Raw genomic sequence first — 15,043 nt, forward strand, 5'->3', positions numbered from 1 at the left:
TCCTTGAGGATTGATATGCCCTTCTCTGGCTCGACGCAGCGCTGGAAGAGTCCAGTGACACTACGCCTAACGAGTTCTCTGTTTATTATTGTGTATGCTCCCGCTCGGCGTTGAACTTGTCTTGCCAAGATCTCGTCAGTCGGCAGCTCTCAGTTTACCAGGAAGTTGAGGATGGGTTGGGCCCATGATGGAGCTGTGACTTCTTCTATTGCCAATACGGCTACTGTGACCAGGGTGGGTGGGTTGGGTGGTGAAGAGTTGGAGTCGGCCACCGCCTGTTGTGTCGTTGCAGTCCCCGGGCCGACTGCTGCAGTCCCCGGGCCGGGTTTTGAATCCCCGAGTGTTGGAAATATGCCCTAGAGGCAATAATAAAATGGTTATTATTATATTTCCTTGTTCATGATAATTGTCTATTGTTCATGCTATAATTGTGTTATCCGGAAATCGTAATACATGTGTGAATACATAGACCACAACATGTCCCTAGTGAGCCTCTAGTTGACTAGCTCGTTGATCAACAGATAGTCATGGTTTCCTGACTATGGACATTGGATGTCATTGATAACGGGATCACATCATTAGGAGAATGATGTGATGGACAAGACCCAATCCTAAGCATAGCACAAGATCGTGTAGTTCGTTTGCTCGAGCTTTTCCAAATGTCAAGTATCATTTCCTTAGACCATGAGATTGTGCAATTCCCGGATACCATAGGAGTGCTTTGGGTGTGCCAAACGTCACAACGTAACTGGGTGGCTATAAAGGTGCACTACGGGTATCTCTTAAGTGTCTGTTGGGTTGGCACGAATCGAGACTGGGATTTGTCACTCCGTATGATGGAGAGGTATCTCTGGGCCCACTCGGTAATGCATCATCATAATGAGCTCAATGTGACCAAGTGTTTGGTCACGGGATCATGCATTACGGTACGAGTAAAGTGACTTGCCTGTAACGAGATTGAACAAGGTATTGGGACACCCACGATCGAATCTCGGGCAAGTAACGTACCGATTGAAAAAGGGAATTGTATACAGGATTGATTGAATCCTCGACATCGTGGTTCATCCGATGAGATCATCGTGGAACAAGCGGGAGCCAACATGGGTATCCAGATCCCGCTGTTGGTTATTGACCGGAGAGTCGTCTCGGTCATGTCTGCATGTCTCCCGAACCCGTAGGGTCTACACACTTAAGGTTCGGTGACGCTAGAGTTGTAGAGATATTAGTATGCAGTTAACCGAAAGTTGTTCGGAGTCCCGGATGAGATCCCGGACGTCACGAGGAGTTCCGGAATGGTCCGGGGGTAAAGATTTATATATGGGAAGTCCTATTTTGGCCACCGGAAAATGTTCGGGATTTTTCGGTATTGTACCGGGAAGGTTCTAGAAGGTTCCGAAGTGGGGCCCACCTGCATGGGGGACCCACATGAACGTGGGTAGTGGGGGCAAGGCCCCACACCCCTGGTCAAGGCGCACCAAGATCCCACCTTAGAAGGAATAAGATCATATCCCGAAGGGATAAGATCAAGATCCCTAAAAAAGGGGGATAACAATCGGTGGGGAAGGGAAATGATGGGATTTCTGTCCCCCACCTTTGCCAACGCCCCAATGGACTTGGAGGGCAAGAAACCAGCCCCCTCCACCCCTATATATAGTGGGGAGGCGCATGGGAGCAGCATCCAAGCCCCTGGCGCCTCCCTCTCCCTCCCGTGATACCTCTCCCTCTCGCTAAGCTTGGCGAAGCCCTGCCGAGATCCCCGCTGCTTCCACCACCACACCACCGTGCTGCTGGATCTCCATCAAACTCTCCCTCCCCCTTGCTGGATCAAGAAGGAGGAGACGTCTTCCCAACCGTACGTGTGTTGAACGCGGAGGTGCCGTCCGTTCGGCGCTCGGTCATCGGTGATTTAGATCACGACGAGTACGACTCCATCAACCCCATTCACTTGAACGCTTCCGCTCGCGATCTACAAGGGTATGTAGATGCACTCCTCTCTCTCGTTGCTAGATGACTCCATAGATTGTTCTTGGTGATGCGTAGAATTTTTTTAATTTCTGCAACGATGGGGAACACCTCAGCGAAATGGGGCTATGCTTTAGAGACTGCCGCATTCACTTTAAATACGGCTCCGTCGAAATCCGTTGAGACGACACCGTATGAATTATGGTTTGGGAAGAAACCTAAGCTGTCGTTTCTAAAAGTTTGGGGATGCGATGCTTATGTCAAGAAACTTCAACCTGAAAAGCTCGAACCCAAGTCGGAAAAATGCGTCTTCATAGGATACTCTAAGGAAACCATTGGGTATACCTTCTACCTCAGATCCGAAGGCAAGATCTTTGTTGCCAAGAACGGGTCCTTTCTGGAGAAAGAGTTTCTCTCGAAAGAAGTAAGTGGGAGGAAAGTGGAACTTGATGAAGTACTACCTCTTGAACCGGAAAGTAGCGCAGCTCAGGAAGATGTTCCTGTGGTGCCTGCACTAACTAGAGAGGAAGCTAATGATGATGATCAAGGTACTTCGTATCAAGTTACTACTGAACTTCATAGGTCCACGAGGACACGTTCCACACCAGAGTGGTATGGCAACCCTGTCCTGGAAATCATGTTGTTAGACAACGGTGAACCTTCAAACTATGAAGAAGCAATGGCGGGCCCAGATTCCAACAAATGGCTTGAAGCCATGCAATCCGAGATAGGATCCATGTATGAAAACAAAGTGTGGACTTTGACAGACTTGCCCGATGATTGGCGAGCGATAGAAAACAAATGGATCTTTAAGAAGAAGACGGACGCGGATGGTAATGTTACCATCTATAAAGCTCGACTTGTCGCTAAGGGTTATCGACAAGTTCAAGGGGTTGACTACGATGAGACTTTCTCACCCGTAGCGAAGCTGAAGTCCGTCCGAATCATGTTAGCAATTGCCGCATACTATAATTATGAGATATGGCAGATGGACGTCAAAACGGCATTCCTTAACGGCTTTCTTAAGGAAGAATTGTATATGATGCAGCCGGAAGGTTTTGTCGATCCTAAGAATGCTAACAAGGTATGCAAGCTCCAGCGCTCCATCTGTGGGCTGGTGCAAGCATCTCGGAGTTGGAACATTCGATTTGATGAGATGCTCAAAGCATTTGGGTTTACACAGACTTATGGAGAAGCCTGTGTTTACAAGAAAGTGAGTGGGAGCTCTATAGCATTTCTCATATTATATGTGGATGACATATTGTTGATGGGAAATGATATAGAATTCTTGGGAAGCATAAATGCCTACTTGAACAAGTGTTTTTCAATGAAGGACCTTGGAGAAGCTGCTTATATATTAGGCATCAAGATCTATAGAGATAGATCAAGACGCCTCATTGGTCTTTCACAAAGTACGTACCTTGACAAGATACTGAAAAAGTTCAATATGGATCAGTCCAAGAAGGGGTTCTTGCCTGTATTGCAAGGTGTGCAATTGAGCACGGCTCAATGCCCGACCACGGCAGAAGATAGAGAAAAGATTTGTGTCGTCCCCTATGCCTCGGCCATAGGGTCTATTATTTATGCCATGCTTTGTACCAGACCTGATGTAAACCTTGCCGTAAGTTTGGTAGGAAGGTACCAAAGTAATCCCGGCATGGAACACTGGACAACGGTCAAGAATATCCTAAAGTACCTCAAGAGGACTAAGGATATGTTTCTCGTTTATGGAGGTGACGAAGAGCTCGTCGTAAAGGGTTACGTCGATGCTAGCTTCGCCACAGATCTGGATGACTCTATGTCACAAACCGGATACGTGTATATTTTGAATGGTGGGGCAGTAAGCTGGTGTAGTTGCAAGCAAAGCATTGTGGCGGGATCTACATGTGAAGCGGAATAGATGGCGGCCTCAGAGGCAGCACAAGAAGCAATCTGGGTGAAGGAGTTCATTACCGACCTAGGAGTTATTCCCAATGCGTCGGGCCCGATGACTCTCTTCTGTGACAACACTGGAGCTATTGCCCTTGCCAAGGAGCCCAGGTTTCACAGGAAGACCAGGCATATCAAGCGTCGCTTCAACTCCATTCGTGAAAATGTTCAAAATGGAGACATAGATATTTGTAAAGTACATACAGACCTGAATGTAGCAGATCCGTTAACTAAACCTCTCCCTAGAGCAAAACATGATCAACACCAGAACTCTATGGGTGTTCGATTCATCACAATGTAACTAGATTATTGACTCTAATGCAAGTGGGAGACTGTTGGAAATATGCCCTAGAGGCAATAATAAAATGGTTATTATTATATTTCCTTGTTCATGATAATTGTCTATTGTCCATGCTATAATTGTGTTATCCGGAAATCGTAATACATGTGTGAATACATAGACGACAACATGTCCCTAGTGAGCCTCTAGTTGACTAGCTCATTGATCAACAGATAGTCATGGTTTCCTGACTATGGACATTGGATGTCATTGATAACGGGATCACATCATTAGGAGAATGATGTGATGGACAAGACCCAATCCTAAGCATAGCACAAGATCATGTAGTTCGTTTGCTAGAGCTTTTCCAAATGTCAAGTATCATTTCCATAGACCATGAGATTGTGCAACTCCCAGATACCATAGGAGTGCTTTGGGTGTGCCAAACGTCACAACGTAACTGGGTGGCTATAAAGGTGCACTACGGGTATCTCCGAAAGTGTCTGTTGGGTTGGCACGAATCAAGACTGGGATTTGTCACTCCGTATGACGGAGAGGTATCTCTGGCCCACTCGGTAATGCATCATCATACTGAGCTCAATGTGACCAAGTGTTTGGTCACGGGATCATGCATTACGGTACGAGTAAAGTGACTTGCCGGTAACGAGATTGAACAAGGTATTGGGATACCGACGATCGAATCTCGGGCAAGTAACGTACCGATTGACAAAGGGAATTGTATACTAGATTGATTGAATCCTCGACATCGTGGTTCATCTGATGAGATCATCGTGGAACATGTGGGAGCCAACATGGGTATCCAGATCCCGCTGTTGGTTATTGACCGGAGAGTCGTCTCGGTCATGTCTGCATGTCTCCCGAACCCGTAGGGTCTACACACTTAAGGTTCGGTGACGCTAGAGTTGTAGAGATATTAGTATGCGGTTAACCGAAAGTTGTTCGGAGTCCCGGATGAGATCCCGGACATCACGAGGAGTTCCGGAATGGTCCGGAGGTAAAGATTTATATATGGGAAGTCCTATTTTGGCCACCGGAAAATGTTCGGAATTTTTCGGTATTGTACCGGGAAGGTTCTAGAAGGTTCCGAAGTGGGGCCCACCTACATGGGGGGCCCACATGAACGTGGGTAGTGGGGGCAAGGCCCCACACCCCTGGTCAAGGCGCACCAAGATCCCACCTTAGAAGGAATAAGATCATATCCCGAAGGGATAAGATCAAGATCCCTAAAAAAGGGGGATAACAATCGGTGGGGAAGAGAAATGATGGGATTTCTTTCCCCCACCTTTGCCAACGCCCCAATGGACTTGGAGGGCAAGAAACCAGCCCCCTCCACCCCTATATATAGTGGGGAGGCGCATGGGAGCAGCATCCAAGCCCCTGGCACCTCCCTCTCCCTCCCGTGACACCTCTCCCTCTCGCTGAGCTTGGCGAAGCCCTGCCGAGATCCCCGCTGCTTCCACCACCACGCCGTCGTGCTGCTGGATCTCCATCAACATCTCCGTCCCCCTTGCTGGATCAAGAAGGAGGAGACGTCTTCCCAACCGTACGTGTGTTGAACGCGGAGGTGCCGTCCGTTCGGCGCTCGGTCATCGGTGATTTGGATCACGACGAGTACGGCTCCATCAACCCTGTTCACTTGAACGCTTCCGCTCGCGATCTACAAGGGTATGTAGATGCACTCCTCTCTCTCATTGCTAGATGACTCCATAGATTGTTCTTGGTGATGCGTAGAAATTTTTTAATTTCTGCAACGATCCCCAACACCGAGCCGGGTGCGACTACGGCAGTCCCCGGGCTTCCTGTCGAAGTCCTCGAGCCGCCTGCTGGGTTCCCCAAGTCGAATCCGACTGCATCAGGGTCAGGCGGTACGAAGATGGAGTCTGATTCTGGAGACGGCTTGATAGACGGTTTGAGGAGGCGTTGGAGAGAGACGCCGGTTGGTATAGCTTGTCGGGTGGAGCCGATTCGTGCCAGGGCATCTGCTTGCTCATTGTCGGCCCGAGGCACGTGGAGGAACTCGCATCCTTCGAAGTATGCGCTGATTTGCTGAACGAGGAATCGGTAGCTCGCCATGTTTGCGTCCTTGGCGTCCCAGTCGCCGGATGATTGTTGGACTACCAAATCCGAGTCGCCATAGCACAGGATCCGGCGGATGCCGAGCTCTTTGGCTAGCCGGAGCCCATGTATGAGTGCCTCGTACTCAGCCACGTTGTTGGAGGCGGAAAAATGAATTTGCAATGTGTATCGGAGTTTGTCGCCGTTGGGAGAGGTGAGGACGATGCCGGCTCCCAAGCCGGTGCGCATCTTGGATCCATCGAAGTGCATCCGCCAATGAGTGGAGTCGGGAGCCGGCGGTAGGTACTGGGTCTCTGCCCAGTCAACAAGAAAGTCGGCCAATGCTTGGGACTTGATGGCGGTGCGAGGCTGGTAGAAGATCGTGTTAGGAGCCAGCGCAATGGCCCACTTGGCCACCCGGCCGGATGCATCCCGGCTGCCTATGATCTTGGCAAGCGGGGCAGTACATACGACCGTGATGGGATGCTCCTGAAAGTAGGGCTTCAGCTTCTTGGCGGCAAAGTATACTCCATAGCACATCTTCTGGTAGTGCGGGTAGTTTTGCTTCGAGGTGGACAGTACTTCGCTCAAATAATACACCGGCCTCTGGACTAACTGAGCCCGGCCTTCTTCTGGGCGTTGGACCACAATAACTATGCTGACCACTCGGCTAGTCGCGGCACTGTAAAGGAGCATGGGCTCTTTCTCAGTCGGCGCTGCCAAGACAGGTGGCGTGGTCAGCATCTTCTTCAACTTGTGAAAAGCTTGGTCTGCTTGGTCGTTCCACTCGAAGTGGGTGGACTTTTTCATGAGTCGATACAGGGGGAGAGCCTTCTCTCCTAGCCGGCTGATGAAGCGGTTCAGGGAGGCCAAGCACCCGGTAAACTTTTGGACGTCTCGCAGCTTGGTAGGAATCTCCATTCTCTCTATGGCCTTGATCTTCACTGGGTTTCACTCGATGCCGCGTTTGGAGACCAAGAAGCCTAGAAGATGGCCGACTGGTACTCCGAACACGCATTTCTCAGGGTTGAGCTTGATCTGAAACCGGCGCAAGTTGTCAAATGTTTCTCTGAGGTCTTCCAGCAGGGTGCCGCGCTTCTCCGTCTTCACCACAATATCGTCTACATAGACGTGGGCATTTCTGCCGAGTTGCTTGAGGAGGCATTTCTGCATGCAACACTGAAAAGTGGCACCGGCGTTTCTTAAGCTGAATGTCATAGTCAGGTAGCAGAAAGCTCCGAATGGTGTGATGAAGGTGGTCTTCAGGCGGTTGGCTGGATCCAACTTGATCTGATGGTAGCCTGAGTAAGCATCCAAGAAACTCAGCAGCTCGCATCCGACTGTGGAGTCTATCACTTGATCGATTCGAGGTAAGGCAAACAAATCTTTGGGGCAGGCTTTGTTGAGGCTGGTATAATCTATACACATGCGCCATTTATTGTTTTTCTTCAATACAAGGACCGGGTTGGCAAGCCACTCTTGAAAAAACACCTCCATAATGAAGCCGGCTGCCAGAAGCCGGGCTATCTCTTCTCCTACGATCCTTCTCTTTTCCTCTAACAGTCGGCGGAGAGGTTGTTTGACTGGTTTTGTGTCTGCTCCGACGTGTAGCTTGTGCTCGGCAAAATCCTTCGGAACACCCGGCATGTCCTTTGGGGACCATGCAAAGATGTCCCGATTCTCACGGAGGAAATCAACGAGCTCGCCTTCCTATTTGCTTTCCAAGTTTGCTCCAATGACGGCAAACCTCTCCGGGTTCTCTGAGTCCAGAGGTATCTTGTTTGTTTCCTTGGCCGGCTGGAAGGAGCCTTGAGCATCATATTCCTTGGGGTCAAGGGACAGGGCCGGCTGCTTGACAGCCATGGCCACGACTCGGTCCAGCATATTTTTTTCTTCAGCAATCACGAGGAACTCGGCCAGCCGGCTACTGGCTGCAGCACACTCAGAGGATTTCTTGCAGTCTCCGGCTATGGTGATGATCCCCTTCGAACTTGGCATCTTCATCTTGAGGTAGGCGCAGTGGGGCACAACCATGAACTTGGCCAGGGCAGGTTGGCCAAGCAACGCGTGGTAACGGCTCTCTAGATCCACCACTTCAAACCAGACTGCTTCTCGGCGGAAGTGATCCTTGCCTCCTAAGAGAACATCTATCTTGATCTTGCCTATTGGTGAATAGGACAGGCCAGGTACAATGCCATGGAACGCAGTCCGGCTTGGCATGAGTTGCTTCGTCTTGATGTTCAGCTTCTCCATGGTGTCGCGGTACAGTATGTTGATGCTGCTCCCACCGTCAATCAGTACACGGGAGAAACGGGCAGCTCGCCTTTCTGTCGCGAGGGTGGCGTCTAACACCAACGCATAAGAGCCGGGAGACGGCATCACCTCTGGGTGATCATCCCGGCTCCAGCTGATAGGCTTCTCAGACCAATGCATAAACTCTGGGTTGTTAGAGGCGACCGCGTTGACTACTTGGTGTTGTCGGCGCCGATCGTGCCTGTCTTCAGTTTGGCTTGTACAGACGATGTAGGCGGCGTGCTTGTCTGGGAACTCGTCTTGAATGGCTCCGACTGCCGGTCGAGCAGCCGGCTGCTGAGGGGCTGGAGGTGGCTGGCCAGCAGGTGGAGGCGGCACCAGCCCTTCGCCTTTGGAGATCCGCGTGAACCAATGACACTTCCGAGTCGTGTGGTTGGACGGCTTCGCGCCACTGTGGAACTTGCAGGGGGCATCAAGGGTTTGCTCGTAGGAGAAAGCCGGCTGCCAAGATGGCATGCCGCCCTTCTGCTTCTTGGGCATGGGCCGCCCTTCAGGTTGTTCGTCTTCGACTGTGGCTACTTGCCGACTGGTGGAAGGCGACATAGGGGCCTTGCGTTTGTTGTCGTTCTGGTAAGGGCGTCGATTGGAGTCACCAACCGGCGTCTTGGGAGCCAGAGCAAGCACCTTTCCATAGGCATCCACTCGAAGCTCGGTCTTCATTGAAGAGTCGGTCGTGGCGTACTTTTCTGCTATGATCAGCAGCTCGTCGGGCGTAGTCGGCTTGTCGCAGAGGAGTCGGTGTTTGAGGAGGGTGCCCTCTCGGCACCCGGCAGTGAAGTACTCTATGGCTAGAACCTCGTGCACCCCTTCGCAGGAGTTGCGGAGCTCGGCCCAACGCGTGAGGTAGTCGCGAGTTGATTCGCTGGGCCCTTAGACGCACAAGGAGAGCTGGCGGGGCTTGGGAGGCCGCTTGTACGTGCTGGTGAAATTGCGGATGAAGACTTCCGTGAAGTCTAGCCAGCTGTTGATGTTGTAGGGCTTGAGGCTGTTCAACCAAGTGCGTGCCGTGCCTTGAAGCATGAGCGGGACGTACTTCACGGCAACGCGCCTGTTGCCGTTCGCTATGCGGACTGCGGTGGAGTAATCGATCAACCAGTCTTCCGGCTTCACGGAGCCGTTGTATTTCGGCGTGTCTCTTGGGAGTGAGAACTCTTTGGGGAAGGGTTCGTCGCGGATGCGGGGGCCAAATCAAGGCGGGCCGACATCATCTTCTTCTTCTAGCGCCAGGGATCGCGCTAGGCGGTTGATCCGGTGGTGGGCGTCCCGTTGCCGTTTGTATGCGGACTGCGGTGGAGTAATCGATCAACCAGTCTTCCGGCTTCACGGAGCCGTTGTATTTCGGCGTGTCTCTTGGGAGTGAGAAATCTTTGGGGAAGGGTTCGTCGCGGATGCGGGGGCCAAAGCAAGGCGGGCCGACATCATCTTCTTCTTCTAGCACCAGGGATCGCGCTAGGCGGTTCATCCGGTGGCGGGCGTCATTCTCGCCGACTCCTTCGCGGTGGCCTAGTCGGCCGCCGAGAGTAGGATGCGTGACAGGCAGCGGGGTGGGATATCTCTCCCCACGAGGCGGGGGAAGAGGCGGATCACCTCGTCGTTCCACAGCTCGGGGGCGGCCTTCTGCGTCGCGCTCGATGATGAGCCGAGTCCAACTGCGGCTAGCGGCAGGCTCCTTGTCTTTTCCCGCGCGGGCGCCGTCTGCAGTCGGCGTCCGGGATGTCGCGCCGTGCCCTCGGCGTGGGGGAAGACTTTCAGCGCGGGCACTGGCTTCATGCCGCTCTGCGGCCGCGTCGATCAGCTGCTGGATGCGTCTAGTCATGTAGGGGAGCTCGTCGGCCCCCAGCCCGTTCAGCTCGTCTACGGCCGCCTGAGCGGCATGCAGGTTCTCGAGTGGCGTGGCGTAGACTGGGCGATCTTCTCCCAGCATGCTGGCGATGGCTGCGCCGCGCTTCTTGACGATGCCGGCTCGGCTCGGCCCGCCAGGAAGCGGCGTACCAAAGGCGACGCGATCGACTTCGCGCTGGTGAGCCTCAGTGAGGCGTCTCATGGATGCTATCTTCTGGCCCTCCGCGATGAGGGCGAGGCGGCGTGCCTCCAGTGTCTCGGCGTCGGCGTCGGCCGGGATGGGGGCAGACAAGTCATGTAGCACCGCTTGTAGGGCGTCGCGGGCGTTCTCGCCTGAGGTGGCACCGTGGCTGATGACCAACACCTCGGTGACAGCGCTGCTGCCACTGTCAGCTCAAGTAAGAGGGTCGTCGATGATCACCACGATGGTGGGGAAGGCGTGAAGCGATGCCGTGTCGGAGTCGACAAGCATCGGGTCGGTGGAGCCAACCGACTCCAAGTCCACAGCAGGCTCGCTGGAGACGTGAAGCTGGTCGAGGAGGCTGACGAGACGGCTCTCGGGGTAGTCTATGCCCGCGTCGGACGCAGGCTCGTCGGAGATGCGAGCGTCGCCAAGAAGATCGGCAAGGCAGCTCGCCGCGTAGGCGTCATCGACGCCTTGCAACGCGTCGGGGCAAGCGCCATCGGGCGTGCCGGGCTGGCTACGCTCGCTGGGAAGGAAAAGGGTTCCCGTCCAGAACAGGTCTCCGGACGACGGCGCACCTGGCCCCACGATGGGCGCCAAATGTCGGGTGGTAGGTGCGACATATGCCAACGGGTGGCTTACCATTGTGGGAGCCAGTAAGACGTCGCCGGTGCCTAGAAACGGGATAAGGCGAAGACATGCACGCCGGCGAATCTTACCCAGGTTCAGGGCTCTCCGTGGAGATAACACCCCTAGTCCTGCTCTGCGGGGTCTCCGCATGATCCCTAGATCAACACAAGTGGCTACAAGTGGCTCCTTGAGCTCTTTTGCCAGGGGAAGAAGAAGGGCAAGGCTAGCTCTTCTCTTCTCTCTATGTGGTGTCTAAAACTCTAAGAGATCAACTCTTTGCATGGGTGCCCCGGGGTTTATATAGGTCTACCCCCCAGGGGTACAATGGTAATCCGGCTGGATGCGGGTCCTAGCCATCAGTGTCCGTATTCGCCGGCTTCTCCGCCGTTCGCTGGGGCCCGCCGACTGGTGGGTCCCGCCAGCTGCCGGCCTCTTGGCCGACAGGCCGGCCCCACTACCTGGGGGTCTTGCCGGCGGCTGGTTACTGTAGCCTCGCCCCTGATGACGAGGGCTTTGCCGAGGTAAGCATGGCTACAGTGCCGCCACCTGGCGGGTTCTCACTGTAGCCTTACCTCGTCTTGTCTCCTTAATGATGCACATACTTCGAGGGAGTGAGGTAGCCGGCTATTGGGAGCCGGCTACACCCCAGGCCGACTAGGGGAGGCCTAGCCGTCTTCGAGCATCTCTTTGGCTGAAGGGGCCCGCCGCCCGCGGGCCGTACTGACAACCTGTCGTGGGTGGCGTCATGGTCAACATGGCAATAGTGCCGTGCCGGACGGGGGATGGCCGACCCGTACGGTATACTGTGGCCATGCGTGCTCCGGGATTCGGGGGTGGCAGGCTTTACTATAGCCACGCCCCATCTTGTCACCGTTATGTGGGTGCAGTCCTTGAGGGTGCACTCTTGGCCGCTTGCCGGGAGCCGGTCTTCTTGTGGCCGGCATCGTGGAGCCCCGTCTTCTTGTGGCCGGCTTCTTGGAGTCGGCCTTCTCATGGCTCTCTTCGGGAGGGTTTTTAGGGCCGGGTCGCCTTCCAGTAGTCGGTCTGTGAGACAGTCGGCCAGGGGGAGGCGGCCCTGTGCTTTGGGTGCTTGAACGATCGATCGGCCCGATAATTTTTGAAGAGCCAGGGGGAGTCGGTTATGCTACCCGTGGTAATTTACTCCGACACTTATGTTGAGAAACCACCTTTTCCTGTTAGGATAAAGGATCATGCTAGAGCTTCAACTGTGGTTCTTAAGAGTAATACTAGAACATATACACCTCCTGAGAAAATTAAAGTTGAACCTAGTATTGCTATGGTTAAAGATCTCTTGGATGATAATACAGATGGGCATGTTATTTACTTCTGTGGTGAAACAACTAATATTGCTAGACCCGATGTTAAGATACATAGACCTGTTGTAGGCATGCCTGTTATTTCCGTTAAAATAGGAGATCATTGTTATCATGGCTTATGTGATATGGGTGCTAGTGCTAGTGCAATACCTTTTGACTTATATAAAGTAAGTATGCATGATATTGCACTCGTGAAATGGAAGATATTGATGTTACTATTAAGCTTGCCCATAAGGACACTATTAAGCCATTTGGGATTGTTAGAGATGTTGAAGTCTTGTGTGGGAAAGTTAAATGTCCTGCTGATTTTCTTGTTCTTGGTTCCCCACAAGATAGCTTTTGTCCCATTATATTTGGTAGACCCTTCTTGAATACTGTGAATGCTAAGATAGTTTGCAATAAAGATATTGTTACAATTGGCCTGGGGGATATGGAACATGAGTTTAATTTTGCTAAATTTCGTAGACAACCCCGTGATAAAGAATCGCCTAGTAAGGACAAAATCATTGGTCTTGCTTCTATTGTCGTACCTCCTACTGATCCTTTAGAACAATATTTGCTAGACCATGAAAATGATATGTTTATGAATGAAAGAAGGGAAATAGATGAAGTATTTCTTCAATAGGGTCCTATTCTGAAACACAACTTACCTGTTGAAATCTTAGGGGATCCCCCTCAACCCAAGGGTGATCCCGTGCTTGAGCTCAAACCTTTACCTGATAATCTTAAATATGCTTATCTTGATGAAAAGAAGATATATCCTGTTATTATTAGTGCTAACCTTTCAGAGCAAGAAGAGGAAAGATTATTGAAAACTCTGAAGAAGCACCGTGGTGCTATTGGATATACTCTAGATGATCTTAAGGGCATTAGTCCCACTCTATGCCAGCAAAAATAAAATTGGAGAAAGATGCCAAACCAGTTAGAGACCCTCAACGACGGTTAAATCCTAAGATGAAAGAAGTGGTAAGGTAGGAGATACTAAAGCTCCTTAAGGCAGGTATAATTTATCCCGTTGCTGATAGTGAGTGGGTAAGTCCTGTCCATTGTGTCCCTAAGAAGGGATGTATTACTGTTGTTCCTAATGATAAAGATGAATTGATTCCGTAAAGAATAATTACAGGTTATAGGATGGTAATTGATTTCCGTAAATTAAATAAAGCTACTAAGAAAGATCATTACCCTTTACCTCTCACTACAAAAAAATACACTTCCGTGATGATACGTGTTTGTAGGTCGCGTTTTTTGTCATGCATGTACATCCATGATGATTTTATGACAGAATCAAGATAGTCATACATGTGCTGTCGTAGGAGTGTTCCATGACATTACCAAAATTATCATCACGGAAGTTTCCACTTCCATGACGATAAATCGCGCGTCACAGAAGTGCTTTCGTCAAGAGTGACCAACACGTGGCATCCACCATAACGGAACACCGTTAAGCTATCGGGTCGGATTTTGGATCCGATAACCCGTTAACAGCCCTGACCAATGGGAAATTTCCACGTGTAAAATTTTGATTGGCCGAAGGGAACACTTGTCAGCTCCTCAGTGGGCCAGATGTCGCCCGTCCATTGGAGGAGACATGCCTATGATACGTCAACACGTGGCTGGGCCCAACAGAGGCCCATATAGGTTAAAAAGGTCGGCCCAGTCAAAAGCCCGTAGTACTTAATCAGGTACTAGTGGGCCAGCCCAATAATAGCCTGCTTAATAAAGGCCCATTTACGGCCCGAAGCCAGATCTGGCCCGTTAATTGTTCGCCCAATATTTGGGCCCATTTTCGGCCTGAAACTAGATCTGGCCCGTTAATTGTTCACCCAATATTTGGGACCATTTGCGGCCCAAAGCCAATTTGGCCCGTTAATTGTTCGCCGAATATTTGGGCCCAACTACAGTCCAGTGACTTTCGGCCTATTAGAGGCCTGATGTAGAAATGGGCCCATTTCAGCCCGGTGTGACTTTCGGCCTGGGAATGGCCCGTGCTGCCCATGGGCCATATATGGTCCGACGGGACATCGGGCCCACTAACGGCCCGTGCTAAAGGTGGCAACAGTTAAGCCCAATGTGACTTTGGGCCTGTTAAAGGCCTGTCGCGTAATTCGGCCAATTGATGCCTGTACTAAGCTTTCGGCCTCTTAAAGGCCCATGATATCAGTGGGCCAACTAAGTTCCGAGATATGTTTCGGCCTGGTAACGGCCCGTGAGCTAACTGGGCCCAAAAAGGCCCGGTCTACATTTCGGCCTACTGAAGGCCCGTCGACGGCTAGTGAAAATTGAGGCCCAACATGCATTTTGGCCTGCTAAAGGCCCGTGGTTTCATCTCGGCCGTAACAGGCCAGTACAATATTCAGCCTGTTAATGGCCCAACGCTACCTGGGCCAAACTAAGCGCTGGGTCGACAAAAGGCCCAACTAAAATATAGGCCGGTGTAAGTTTGGGCCTGGCGCAATGTGTGAAGGCCCCAATCATTCGGGCCCAAGAAAG

The sequence above is a fragment of the Triticum aestivum genome, chromosome 2D, assembly GCF_018294505.1.
Source record: "Triticum aestivum cultivar Chinese Spring chromosome 2D, IWGSC CS RefSeq v2.1, whole genome shotgun sequence".
Classification (NCBI taxonomy): Eukaryota; Viridiplantae; Streptophyta; class Magnoliopsida; order Poales; family Poaceae; genus Triticum; species Triticum aestivum.